The sequence below is a fragment of the Phasianus colchicus genome, chromosome 27 (assembly GCF_987193195.1).
Source record: "Phasianus colchicus chromosome 27, bPhaCol1.hap1.1, whole genome shotgun sequence".
Lineage (NCBI taxonomy): Eukaryota > Metazoa > Chordata > Aves > Galliformes > Phasianidae > Phasianus > Phasianus colchicus.
The window spans coordinates 259,392-272,737 of record NC_143462.1 but is presented as its reverse complement, the minus strand read 5'-3'; the positions used below and the strand labels follow the sequence as shown (position 1 = coordinate 272,737).

The 13,346-nt window shown below is 46.0% G+C and overlaps 1 long non-coding RNA gene and 1 pseudogene across 2 annotated transcripts; one reads left to right on the top strand and one right to left on the bottom strand.

Annotated features, from left to right (window-relative positions):
• The first annotated feature begins 1,253 nt into the window (after positions 1 to 1,253).
• LOC149914765 (uncharacterized) lies at positions 1,254 to 10,762 on the top strand. 2 transcript variants are annotated; one of them, XR_016460152.1, is made up of 3 exons: positions 1,254 to 2,498; positions 9,192 to 10,083; positions 10,605 to 10,762. It is a non-coding gene; the product is annotated as an uncharacterized LOC149914765 (long non-coding RNA). The 2 variants fall into 2 exon arrangements; XR_016460153.1 differs by having other exon boundaries at positions 1,255 to 2,498; positions 9,192 to 9,327.
• LOC149914766 (olfactory receptor 4M1-like) lies at positions 2,492 to 5,237 on the bottom strand (annotated as a pseudogene).
• Positions 10,763 to 13,346: the final 2,584 nt, after the last annotated feature.

Here is a 13,346-nt window from a genome sequence, read left to right as displayed (position 1 = left end):
GATGGATAGTTTGGTGCCAAGACAGAGGTGGCCATCTGGGGAGAGGTGGACAGGACCCTGCCTGGCCACCAGAGCACACAGCTAGTTTGAGCTGAAGGGGAAATACTTTGTCCAGTAAAGATCCCAGTAAATCCTGGGAAAGCATCCTTCAGGAATAATATTGCAATATTTTTTGGAATTTTGAATACTTCTTTCTTTCCAGACTTTTTCTGATAATTTGAAAATTTTACACCAATCTATATAAGTCGATAATTATTAAACTTGCTTTTAGCTTTTACATTATACAGTTTTTAATTTTTTACTTGTAAATTTACTTTCCCTCTTAAAAGCTCAAAACATATCCTGACTGTGTTTTATCAAAAAACAAATAAGTGAATAAAATATATAAACAGGTAATTTCTCTAAAATTAGAAATCTGTTACTCAATTTTCAGGCACATAAGAAGCTGGCTTATCTACAATGTATCTTTCAATTTTAATGGATGTTTGTGAGTCAAAGAATCAGTGGGATCATATCTAAAGTATGCTTCTGCATAATCTTCACACATTAGCATTAAAAATAATCCTTATACATACCTAGGTGCAATTTTCCTTGATTTTTTTTTTTTTTTTTTTAAGAGAACAACAGTAGTTCACAGCTTGAAGCAAGCACAATATTAAAAATCATAAAATAAAATTACAATAGTTTTTCTTAACATTGTTTCTAATAAGTTGCATAACTCATCAGAAGATATAAAAATCTTCACGTGGAAGATACATTTATTCAGTATATTCTATCATTGCTGTTTCAAAGTGTATTAGTTACTGTAAGCTTTCAGGTATTATTTATTTTTTCCCCTCAAGATTTAGCTTTTTGACCTCAAACATTAGTGAAAGATGCAGTCAGGATTAGCAGGTTCTAAACTGTATTGACTCTCAGGGAAAAAAAAAGCACTGAAGTTTCTGTTCAGATTCTATCTGAAGAGACTGCTGATCAGTTCTTTATTAGAAAAATTTCCATTTTTAGTGAACTTTTGTCATAGGAAATACAGACAAAAATAATAGCTATTTAATAATATATTACAAACTACCAAAATAAAAACATCAGAAGAAAGCTAGAAATTACTTCATCAAAAGTTACTATAGGAAGTAGATTAATAATCTGTTAATATATATTCTGCTGGTCGTATCGTCTGATTTCTTGACTGAACAAGCCTACACATGCACTGTGATGCTGAAAATGCTTATCACTATTTATAGACAAGATTATTCCTTCCCTGTCTGTTGAACCCGTGGATCGTACCAGTGCAGCTATTGCGGCTGCAGTAGGGGTGGAAGACAAAGGGAGTTTTCTTCATGACAGCAACACCAGCCACTTGCTTCAAGGTGTATAAATGTTGAGGAGATGGAGAACACTTGCTGTCAGAAATCATGGCAGCTGTACAGAATCTAGTTGTATTTTGGGGATGGTTCTTGTAACCAGTTGATTTTAAGACACTGTCCTACTCAAGAGTACTTTAGAGTGCATGATAGAAGAAAGCTGGGAAAATGCTTCTCCTTACTATTTTTCACTTGCAGATTCTTTCTTTAGGGATTCTTTCCAAAAGGAGATTTTGGGGATTGAGGCAGTTGAAGAAAGAGTGAAGCCAGGGGGCAGTCCCTGTGGAGAGGACCCCAGGAACTGAGCTTCCCCACCACTGTCTCAATGAGAAGACAGACGCAGTTCCCATTCCTGCTCTGCATATGGAAAAGTATGGCTGGATTTATTTGTTTGGGTTTTCTTCCTTTCTCTCATTTTGAAGGGGAAAAGCTGGAGCAGGGGGAGCACTACTGGTCCTTTGTTACCTCCATAACCGGTTGGATTCTGCATGTGCTGCAACAGGACAGCATTGCCAGGCTCCTTAACCTGCTGGGGCAGGGTGGGAGCAAAGAGCGTGAACTGCCCTCCTGCCAGCTGCACCTAGTTATGGTTTGCCAGGTCCCTGCTGCCCTGAATTTCACCTGAAAGGTTTGTTCTAGCTGCTTGCAGTAGTAAAATTTAGGGAAGAAATGGAAGTCAAGAGCTAAGGCTCTGCACAATAACTTTGCGTGGATTGAACTGTGGCACCTGAAGACTGTTTCCTGAATAATGCTGGCATTTTGCAGGTGTGTTGGTTTAACCCACTGAACTGATGTCTGTGAGCGCCAGTCTTCTCCACCTGAACAGTAAGAAAGCTGGGGTATGCCCAGAAATTGCAGCAGTTGCTGTGAATACTCTCCCAAATGTTTGTTTCCTTTAGTGGTAGCTAATGACTCAGCACTGTGATATCCTGTCTCTGGCACGATCTGGAACGCTGCATCTCTTTGCAGATGTTGGGTGCCCATTTCCATGGACCCTCCTTTCTTTCTCTCCTCAGAAGCAGCACAGTGCGGTTCCCTGCGTTAGGGAGCAGCAGCCAGCAGGCTGCCAGAATGCCAGCTGGGCCTTGCAGCGCGCAAAGGGACGTGTTGGGGATGGACCATCCTTAGCACTACGCAAAAGTGAGTCTCTTCAGTCCTCTGTCATGAAGTATGGAAGAATGCATTTTAAGTATTACTTCTGAGCGGGTGCAGGACTGTAGGGATGTCAGGTAACCATGGTGGAAGCACTGGGGAGGCCGACAGCGGCAGCTGATGGCAGCAGTGTGACAGAAGGCCGTGTATAAGTGGTGGTGCTCAGAGCTGAGTGCATTCCTGAGAAAGGCACTCTTGACTTTATGGCGTTTTCTTTCACCTAGTGATATGTAGAAAGTTAGTGAAGAAAGGAACAACAAGAACAAAAATACCCTACTGCAAGGGCAACTGCATTTGGATATTTACAGCATGCTAGAGCGTTATGTGAGAACCAAGAACTCCATGACCTGTAGGATGCAATGTCTTCTGAGAGATTATTGGAGGACTTTGTGGACGGAGACGTGTTTAGCTCACTCTGCATCATCTACACTGCCTAAGGAAGTTACACTGCAGTAAGAAAACCATGCTCTCTGAAAGCACAGTTTCCCATTGAGAAGAATTATTTGGCTGACCACCTTGGGGTCAAACTATAAAGCGGATTACAGGGCAAGTACAAGGGGCGAGACAAAAACGCCTAAGGCATGGTTTATTACTTCTCAAAGTAGAAATTAAGAAAGGGTTAGCTGAACTTCTCCCTAGAAATGCCTGTTAGTTTTGCTGGAATCCTTAGTGACTAATTCAGACAGACATCTGTGCTGCAAATGTCTGTAACTGTATGGATAAAGTTTATGATCTGCACGTCCTGTAAAGCTATAGCTACATTGTCTTTGATTTTTACTTAACAGATTGCAATGTCTTGCCTATGCTATATGAATTGCAAAGCTTGCCTGCAAGCTGGATCATCCAGCAGCTTTCACACTCTCCCTTTGTGGAAATGTAATCAACTCATTCAATGGTGGGATCATGAATGAGTCCAACGAGAAGGCAGCATCAACAGTGAAAGTTTGACTATAAACTGAAATAATGAATTACCATGGTTGAAGCTGAACCAGTAGTCCAGTAATAGTTCTATGAAATCTCAACACCTACCAGATACTTTCTAATGAATTTAAAAGATTCTTAATGATAACTTCATAGTGCATGAGTTGGTTCCTTTACACAGGTTGGTTCTTCCTTAACTTATTCCATACAGGTTTTAGTATCACTCTAGGGATTTTTTTGATAGAAAAGGACTTCTTGAAGGTTATCACTTGTACATTATGCTTTTACATAACGTACAGTGTGGATTTGTTCCTAAGAAAATTGCATGAACAAAACGAGGAACAAATAAACTTTCATTTATTTCTTTCAAATTTTTTTTTAATATGTATTTGCTGACCAACTTCCACACGGAGCTTTTGATCTCCTTGTTACAGCATGTAGATCATGGGATTAGTCAAGGGAAGACAACCGTATGGAAAAGAAAGGTTTCCCAATGGAAACCTTTTCCACTGGGACAGCCTCAGAGGGTAGGACATATATGTAGACAGCTGGGCCAAGCATGACAAAAACAACGATGATGTGGGAAACGCAGGTGGAGGTTATTTTGTTCTTTGTTTTGGTGTGTCTGGAGCTTCAGCAAGAGGATTATGTAGGAGATGAGGAGAAGTGCAAAGCACATGACAATGACAACTCCATTGTTGAGGAACATCAGAAGTTCCGCCGTGTAAGGTCAGCACAGGCCAAGTTCGCCAACTGACGCACATCACAGACAAAGTCGTCCAGGACGTTGGGGCCACAGAAGGGGAGCTTGATGGTGAGAGCAAATAGAATGATGCCATGAATGAAGCCACCGCCCCACGAAGCTCCAGCCAGGGCACAGCATACAGTCCTGTTCACAAGCATGGTGTAGTGGAGAGGCTTGCAAATAGCAACGTAACAGTCACAGGCTATGGCCAACAGCAGGAAAGCTGCTGCTGCTCCCAGGAAGTGAAGAAACAAAGGCTGGGTCAATCAGGCCTTGTAGGAGTTGATCTTAGGATTTGAGAAAAAGTCAGCCAGCATTTTGGGTGGGGTCACAGAACAGTAGCAGATATCCAAGAATGCCAGATTAGCCAGGAAAAAATGCATGGGTGATCCCAGCTGGGAATCCCCCTGAATTGTGAGAATGATAAGGATGTTGCTTGGGAGAATTATGATGTAGAACAGGAGGAAGAAGAAGAAGGGAATTGACTGGACTTTGTGGGATTGAGACAATCCTAGCAGAATAAACTCTCTAACTACAGTTTTCATGCTCCATTTTGACTCTTGCAAGCCCTGAAAAAGACAGCAATAAACACACAATGCCAATATGTTGCAATATTTAGCAACTTAGGCTACGCTTAGGCTACTGAAAATGCACATCCTGTGACCGTTACCTGGTTTTATGGAGGACCACATCCCTGTATGTAAAGGAATATCAGATTTATTGGGCCATACCATACGGCAGGCCACCATTAACCATTCTATTATTGAATGGTTTTCATCATTATATTGATTACCTGCATATAATCTCTGTCTAAGAGCAGGATGGACGGTCATTGTGGCCAATTTGGCTATTTCCAGGCCATTCACCAGAACACTTTCTGCCCCAGAATCCCATAGTCTTAATAACCAAGCCGGCACACTTTCTCTAGGTTTCTGCCTGAATCGTTGGACTAAGTCCATCAGTTCTGTTGCCGTGTACGGTTGGGCTGTTACGTGCAAGTGGGTTTGAGTGGGGGGCCACTGATCAGGCGGCACCCCTGCTGGTCTGTCCTGTACCTTTTTTGTTTTTTGAGATATAACAGGACGGACTTCTAGTGCGTCCGTCAAAATTGGGGATTCAAGATTCGATTTAGATGGTTTATTTTCCTGATCAACACAGTCCGTTGATTCAGGAGCCTGGTCATTGTTTATTGAAATACTACGAACTTGACCTATTGGAAGACATAGAATTGGTTTTTTTTTCCTGTTAATAGGCCAAGTTCCTGCTCTAACTTTTCAATACGATCTTTTAAAAGTTCATTTTCATTCACTGAAGTATTATTCCTTATTTCGGCATTGTTTAAAGCATTTAATAGTGGCCATGCCACTGTAGAAGCAGCTAATTGTCTTTCTCTAGTGACTAATATATCTTTGCCTAGTCCCTGAAAGTAATCCGCTAGGCGATATGGGGAAACGTTTCCCACAACACGTAGGGGACCCATTTTTCAATGATAGTTGCCAATTCATAATAAGGGGATCCCGCAAATCCTGGGATCTGCCCTGGAATTGTTTTATCTAGGGGGGTAGTGTTCTCCCCCTTGAACCATTTACAGAAATTCCAAAGAAAGGACATAGTGTAAGTTTCAGTATATTCAGCTTGCCTGCCTGGCTCGCCAAGTGTATAATTAATGAAAATTATATAAAGGAATATTATATAATTTAATAATATTAAGATGTTATAGTAATGAAATAAGCAAGAGAGTTAGGCACAGCGAGACAAAGAGAATAAATAGAAGGCTCACCCGTGTCGTGGGCTCGCTCAGGAAAGACCAGTGGAGTGGATCTTCCGAAGAGAGAGAGAGAGATCCTTCCCCCCTGGTAGTCAGCTCTTGAATGGGTCTAGGAGAGGTGCAGCCAGGCTCCACCCCTTCCTGCAGCACAGGTGAATTGCTTTCACCTGTGCTCCCAGGGCTGCCTCATTGCTCGCCTCAGGTGACTAATCAGAGGTTCAGGCCGTGACTCAGCAGTTCCCATACACTGAAGTAATCTACCTGGACTTGTGCAAGGCTTTGATATGGTCTCACTCCATATCCTTATCTCTAATTTGGAGATACGTGGATTTGAAAAGTGGATTAGTAGCTGGCTGTATGATTGCAGCCTGAGGGTTGTGGTCAGCAGCTCTGTGTCCAGGTGGAGGCTAACAATAAGTGGTTATATTAAGGAATCCCTCAGGGTTCCATCTTGGGACTGCTGTTTTTAATATCTTTGTTGGTGATCAAATAAATTCTTCACTGTGGGGGCTGTCAGGCACAGGAAGAGGTCCCCCAGAAAGGTTTTGGATTGCCCCATCCTTTGAGGCATTCAGGGCCAGGGTGGATGTGGCTCTGGGCAACCTGATCTACTGCATGACAACCCTTCCCATGGCAGAGGGGTTGGAACTGTATGATCTTTAATATCGCTCCAACCTAAACCAGTCTATGATTCTCTGAATCTAACTCGGTTCAGTTGGTCAATCTGGGACCCAAATAAATATCTGTATAAACATGCCAAGGCACCCTAACAGCCTAACACAAGTGCACGTGGCTGGCACAGGATGGATCCCCTTCCACCCCAGTGCAAGGAGAAAGGATGAGGAAAAGCAGACAGGTTCTCAACGCCTTTTTTACATCTGTCTTTAATAGTCAGGCCCGTTATTCTCAGGGTACTCAGCCCCCTGAACTGGAAGACAGGGTGGGGAGCAGAATAAACCCTCCACAATTCAGAATAAAACAGCACGTGACCTGCTGCTCCACCCGGGCTGTCACACATCTGTGGGATTGGACTGGATCCACCTGAGGGTACTGAGGCAGTTGGTGGACGTGGCATCCTAGCAGCCCTAATCAATCAGGGAGTTCCCAGGTGACTGAATACTTGCTAATGTGGTGCCCATCTACGAGAAGGATCATCCTGATGTCCTCCTATGACTACATACCCACCTGGTGGATGAGATGCTGTGGGTGGAAGCTACCTGGACTGGAGCAAAGCCTCTGACACCGCCTCCTGTAGCATTCTCCTGGAGAAGCTGGCAGTCCATGGCTGGGATGGGTACACTCTTTGCTGAGTAAAAAACTGCTAGGAGGGCCAGGCCCAGAGAGATCCAGATGGAGTCCAGTTCTGAGAGGCGTTCCTCAGGGGTCGGCGCTGCAGCCTGTCCTGTTCAGTGTATTCACTGACGAGTCGGATGAGGGAATTGGGTGCACCCTCAGTAAGTTTGCAGATGACACCAAGTTAGGAGGAAGCGTCCCACAGACGGACTGAGATAGGCTGAATCACTGGGCTGACTGCAACTGCATGAGTTTTAAGAACGTCAAGAGCTGAGTGCTGCTTTTCGGCTACAGAAACCCCAGGCACCGTCACTACGGGCTTGGGGCAGAGCAGCTGTAAGGCTGCACGGACGAAAAGGGTCTGGGGTGCTGGTGACAGCCGGCAGTGCCCTCCAGTGGCCAAGGAGCCCAATGGCAGCCTGAAATGGGGCAGTCAGGAGCGGGGATGCGATCGTCGCTGTGATTTGCCAGTGGCCCCAGGGGATCTAAATTGCTAGCGGTTGTCCTTGTCCCATCAACTGCAGCCCAGCCCAGCCCAGCCGCTCCCTACAAGAAGACATGGCGGCCCTGGAGTGTATCCACAGAGGGGCACCAAAGCTGGGAGGGGTCTGGAGTGCAAGACTTAACGGGGAGTGGGAGAGGGAGCTGGGATGGTTCCGTGTGGAGAAGAGGAGGCTCAGGGCAGACCTTATCGCTCCGTCCAGCTACCTGGAGGGAGGTTACAGTGAGATGGGACCTCTTCTCCCAGGTAAATAGCAATAGGACTACGGGGAATGGCCTCACATTGCACCATGGGAGGTTCAGATTGGATATTAAGAAAAGTTTCTCCCAGAAGGGGTGGCGAGGCATTGGCACAGGCTGCCCAGGGAAGCGGTGGAGTCTCTGGAGGTGCATAAGGAAAGGGTAGCTGTGGTACTTCAGGACAGGGTTTGTTGGGCAGTGTTGGTGGCAGGTGGATGGTTAGACTGGATGAGCTTTCCAACCTTAATGATTCTGTGATTCTCCTCTCAGTACCTTACGTTCGCAGAAGTAGCACTAAATATACCGTGGATCTTTCTAAAGTGCAGAAGGTTACAGTGAGCTGTGTCTGTTCCATAATGTTCTTCCATTGGCTCTGGAGCATCGTTCTCCAATTGATGTGGATCCAGGGTGGATCCAGGGTGTCCCTTAAGGAGACCTGCATAGGCAGGAAGAGCAGTTGCTTAATCTGACACTGCATGGACAACGTGACTGCCCATCTCCCCAGCCCTGTCTGCTTAATGCCACCTGGCACTTGCCTTGCTTTTCCTTACATCAGACTTCTCTTCTAAAGTCTGCACTGAATGTTTCAGATCCTTTGTAGCAGCTGCCACCTGCTCTCCTCAGAGGACACGGGTGCAGAAGGGTTTCTCTTACCTTTAAACAAAGAACAGTAAGCGTAACAAAGCGTAACACAGGTTACCAAGAAATAGAACGTACTCCTCAGCTGTATGCCTCCACTGAAGTTCTCCTTCCCAAAAGATAACTGTACAAGAAATATGTCACGTACATAGATAGGAAATGATAAATATTAATATGAAAGGCATATTAATTAAACAGTTAGCTGGCTAAGGACACAGTGAGACAAACTGCTAAGGAGGGACAAACATTAGCTCCCTGAAACTCAAAGAACTGCACTCATTAAAAGGGCTATAAATGATCAGAGATTAAGGGGAGAGGAAATTGGGATAACAATAGAAACTGCAAAGGTTGAGACAGGCAGCTGGAAAGGTGGCTTCCAACGTGGTCAGCCTAATCAGGGCAGGTGGAAATACCTGTAAAATGAGGGCAGTTACATGCACAGAATGAGAGAGAGTTGTCAGTGCAAGAACAGCGGAAGATTGGTATTTCTTTCCATACAGTGAATATCCATCCTGAAAGGTCACGTTTTCTCATGATAGAAATTCCACTTATTGTGTGCGTGTTTCACTGACAGGATTGAACCAGGGCAGCTCATGAGGAGGTGCTGAGTGTTTGAAAAACACTGAAGATGACTTCAGGTTTTCAAGCAGAGCTCCACCGTGTGACCACAAGCAGCCGGTGCCATCTCGAGAGGCCCTGGTGTTCCTGAGGTACCTGCCTGGGACTAACAGTTGTCAGAGAGAACCTGCAGGAGACCAGAACCCTTTGGGACTACAGATGGAGCCTGGAAGGAGAGCCCCAAGGGATCTGATTGCTAGCAGTTGTCTTTGTCCCTGTACTGCAGCCCAGCCCGGCACACTAAATCCTCCCCCCCACAATAAGACAGTGGATCGTTGGGGATGATCCACAGTTGAAGTGGCCACTGGAATCCAAGAAACTCTTCCTGATTCTTAGTAGATATCCAGATATCCACGAAACGTCCTGGATTATCTGTGGCAAACTCAGACTGAAAGAGTCGAGTGCAGGTCACGCCAAGTAACTGTGGTAGAATCCATTATTTGGGGAGAACATCTCCTTCCAGCTAGGGAAGTTAAGTGGAACAGTGTGAAAAGATCCATCCGGCCAGTCCTCTGAGTAAGGGAAAATCAAATGTATTGTGCTATAGTGGCAGAAGGCAAACATTATTGGACTGTGCCTCAATTTACTAAAAGCTGTCTAATCCACTTAACCTATGAGCAAAAACAAATGGTCTAAGCGGAGTGAAGGACACTGATTTGTGACGTAACATGAGGAAGACAGTAGATTGCTGATGTAAGAACTGTCATGCTTGTGCCCTGACCAGTGCTGATTATGCTGGAGTAAAAGCCTCAGGCCAGCACCAGTGTACCGAAGGCCCAGGGGAATGACTGCAGATTGACTTTGCAGGACTCCAGCCCACGACAGCTCAGAGCAACAAATGCATCTTGGTATTAGTAGTTCCTTTTTGCAACGGGGCAGTAGCAATTTATCCCTTGACAAATGCCAGTGCTGAGAAACCAAAGGCTCTACAATATCGTTCGTATAACTCTATGTGTAGAGAAAATGGCTTTGATCCAAAAAGCTAATAGTATAGACAGATAACAGAGAAGGCAGAATACCAGAAGGCATGCCACAACAGCAAAACGACACATCAGTGACAATGAGCTTGTCTTTCTCTGTTTATTTCAAATGTGTTTTTTTCTCTCTTCTGCATTGATTGCCATATTGTAGAAAGGATTGAAGGGAATAAAAAGCTAAATATATTAGAATATATAGAATATATAGATAGATAGATAATATATAGATATAGATAGATAATATAGATTATATAGATAATATAGATAGATAATATAGATAATATATAGAATATATATATTAGTCGGGAAGAAAATGAATGTAAGCAACCTCAAAAACACTTCTTTATTTTTCGCATAAGCTTGACTTAGTAAAAGGTGCTCCTTTTCTGTAGGTATGAAACAACGGATACACCAGGAAATTTTGGCTGACCTCCCCAGATCACAGCCTTTAAAGGGATCATTAATTGCAATGGAGAAAGATTTTGGTGGGCTACATCAAGGGGAAAATGAAAAAGCTTTGTTAGGATTATAAAGCACCAGGACTACAGCACCCTCTTATGGCTTCAATTCAAATGGACTGGGTGCCCTGCCACTAGCTGGGAGGGCGGGTAGAAGGCAAGGCCAAGTGAGGAGGAATTGAAGGAAGAATGGAGGGAGGGATGGAGGGAAGAAGAGATGGAGGGAGAGGGAAGCAGAGGGCAGGGGCTGCAGCTGCCCCACAGGGAGAGTGCAGGAGGGACAGAATGCATCCAAACGGCACAAAAAGGAGTCAGAAATTGTGCTGAGGGCTCCAGAGGACACTGGGTGCTACCTCTGGTGGGCTGTCCCCCCCAGCGTCACTCAGTGCCATCTCCTCGACTTCAGTAATGTGTTCAACCCACTGGATATCACAGAATCGTGGAATAATGGAGTTACTGCAGGGATAATGGGTACACATGGACAAAAGGACAAAGGGACTGATGGATGCAAGAATAGAGGCACACACAGACGCAGGACCTTTGCTGGGGGTGTTTATTGGTGTTTCTTTATGGGAAAACGGACTGTGTTCTTTCAAAGATCTGGTGGCGATATGCAGGGATGATCAAGTCCTTATGGAACATGGTGGGGACAGCACCAGTGTTTCATCCTGAAAGTCAAAGTGCAGGCGGTGACCTTATGGTCACTTTATTTGGTCTGTATGGCACCAGAACCCTTTGTGTTCTTTGGGTGACCTTATGGGGTCCTTATGGTACCACGACGATCACCTGCACCTTACAGGGATGGCACTGTTCTTCTTGGATCCTTTTTGATCTCCTCCACACCTCCCAGTCCAGAGGGATTTGGGGTCCCCCCACAGCCCAGGACCCTGCAGGATACAGGGGTCCCCCAGTGTCACTCACCTTGATAGGAAGATTCACAACCACGGGATCTGGGAGCGCCAGCAGAGGGGGAAGGGAATGGGAGTTCCGCTTTCCTCGTAGCAACTTAAGCTGCAGTGGGAGAAATGAGGAGATCCCAGTGGGCACCAGAACCTCCTCAAAAACCACTGAGGACCTGGGGCTCCCCAAATGGGAGGCACCTCCTGAGGGCACCGTAGTACTCACTCCTAAATCAAAAGCTCCGCTTGCTCCCACCTCGAAGTCATCCAGGAGCTGAGGAAGGAGGATGAGGGACAGTTTGGGTTGGAGTTAATAGCAAAGCATATGGCAGCGGGTGATGCCTTCGCAACAACCCCATATGGCCTCCCCTTGGTCTTAAAGCGAAAATCCCTACTGGTTCCCACAGACCCAATTGCTTCCACATGTCATCTGGAGTCCCTGGAATGTGGGGATCGGCTGGGGGTGGAGACCAGAAGGTGGAGATCCAAAGAAGGAAACAAGGGGACCCAAGAAGGGGGGCCGAGAGGATCCAAGGAGAGGGGACAGAGGGGACCTAAAGAGGAAACCCAAAGAGAAGAAACCAAGAAGACCCAAAGAAAGGGAATCAATAGGACTCACAAAGAGGAAACCAAGTGAACCCAGGGACCCAAAGAGAAGGAACCAAAGGAACCCAAAGCGAGGAAACCAAGGGGACAGAGGGGACCCAAAGAGCAGGAAGCAAGGGAACCCAAGGAGAAAGTGGTTGCGAGCCAGCCCGTTACCAAGAACCCGTCTGCACACCCTAGCCTGTGCCTGGAGGCACATGGAGGCGAGGAGCAGGAGCACGATGACAGCAACTGCTTTCATCTTCCACTGTACGCTGGGAGCTGGGTGAGGCTGCAAGAAGCCAGGACTGCATTTATTCTCTTGGGACCCCCCTCACGTTCCCAAATGCCCCTGGGCTTGGCAGAGTCCCCTGGCACAGGCTGAGCCTGGCATGCAGCCAGCCCCTACCTTGGCTCCAGGGCATGGGAAGGAGCCAGGGATCAGGGGAAGGGCACTAAGTGCTGGGAACCCAATGGCACCGAGCCCCAAAGGGGGGAATCCTAATATCATGCCCGAATCCCAGAGTCCTATTGTCCTAGAATCCCAGAAGAACTGAAGTTGGAGAAGACCTCTAAGAACATCAAGCCCAACCAAGGATGTGCCATGCCATTGTCCCTGCACCTACTCCCCAGCACCACAAGCCCGGGGCCCAGCAGGGTGACATGATGCAGATATGGTGACATGTCACAGGTTGTGGGTTTAGCGGTGGAATTGGCAGCACTGAGTTAATGGTTGGATGACCTGAGAGGTCTTTTCCAAGTTAAAAGAAGCCATGATTCCATGCTCAGCTGCTGGCTGAGCAGCCTGAGAACCTTGGACCCCATCACACTTTACGTTTCAGCATTGTACAGTCACAAAGAACTTAGGATTCCTTTTTAGATATCATCAAACCAGCAAAGAGGGTTTTCCTGAGTGGAACCTTTAATGTGAAGTTACTACCAAGTATCACCCACCTGCTTTGCCTTGTTGCCTATCGTAGGCGTGGCGACCTGGTTCGGGAACGGCACGGCGACCAATCCCAGGTCGCTCGGTCCATCGGCTCGCTGACACCAATGTGGTGGACGGCAAATGGTGTTTATTGGCAGGAAAAACAGCCTTATATAACCTGGGCACTGAACGCTATTGGCTATCGGGAGGGGGACCCTGTCTTCCCGTACAACGCGATATCTTCCGGGCGCCAGACCCTCACTA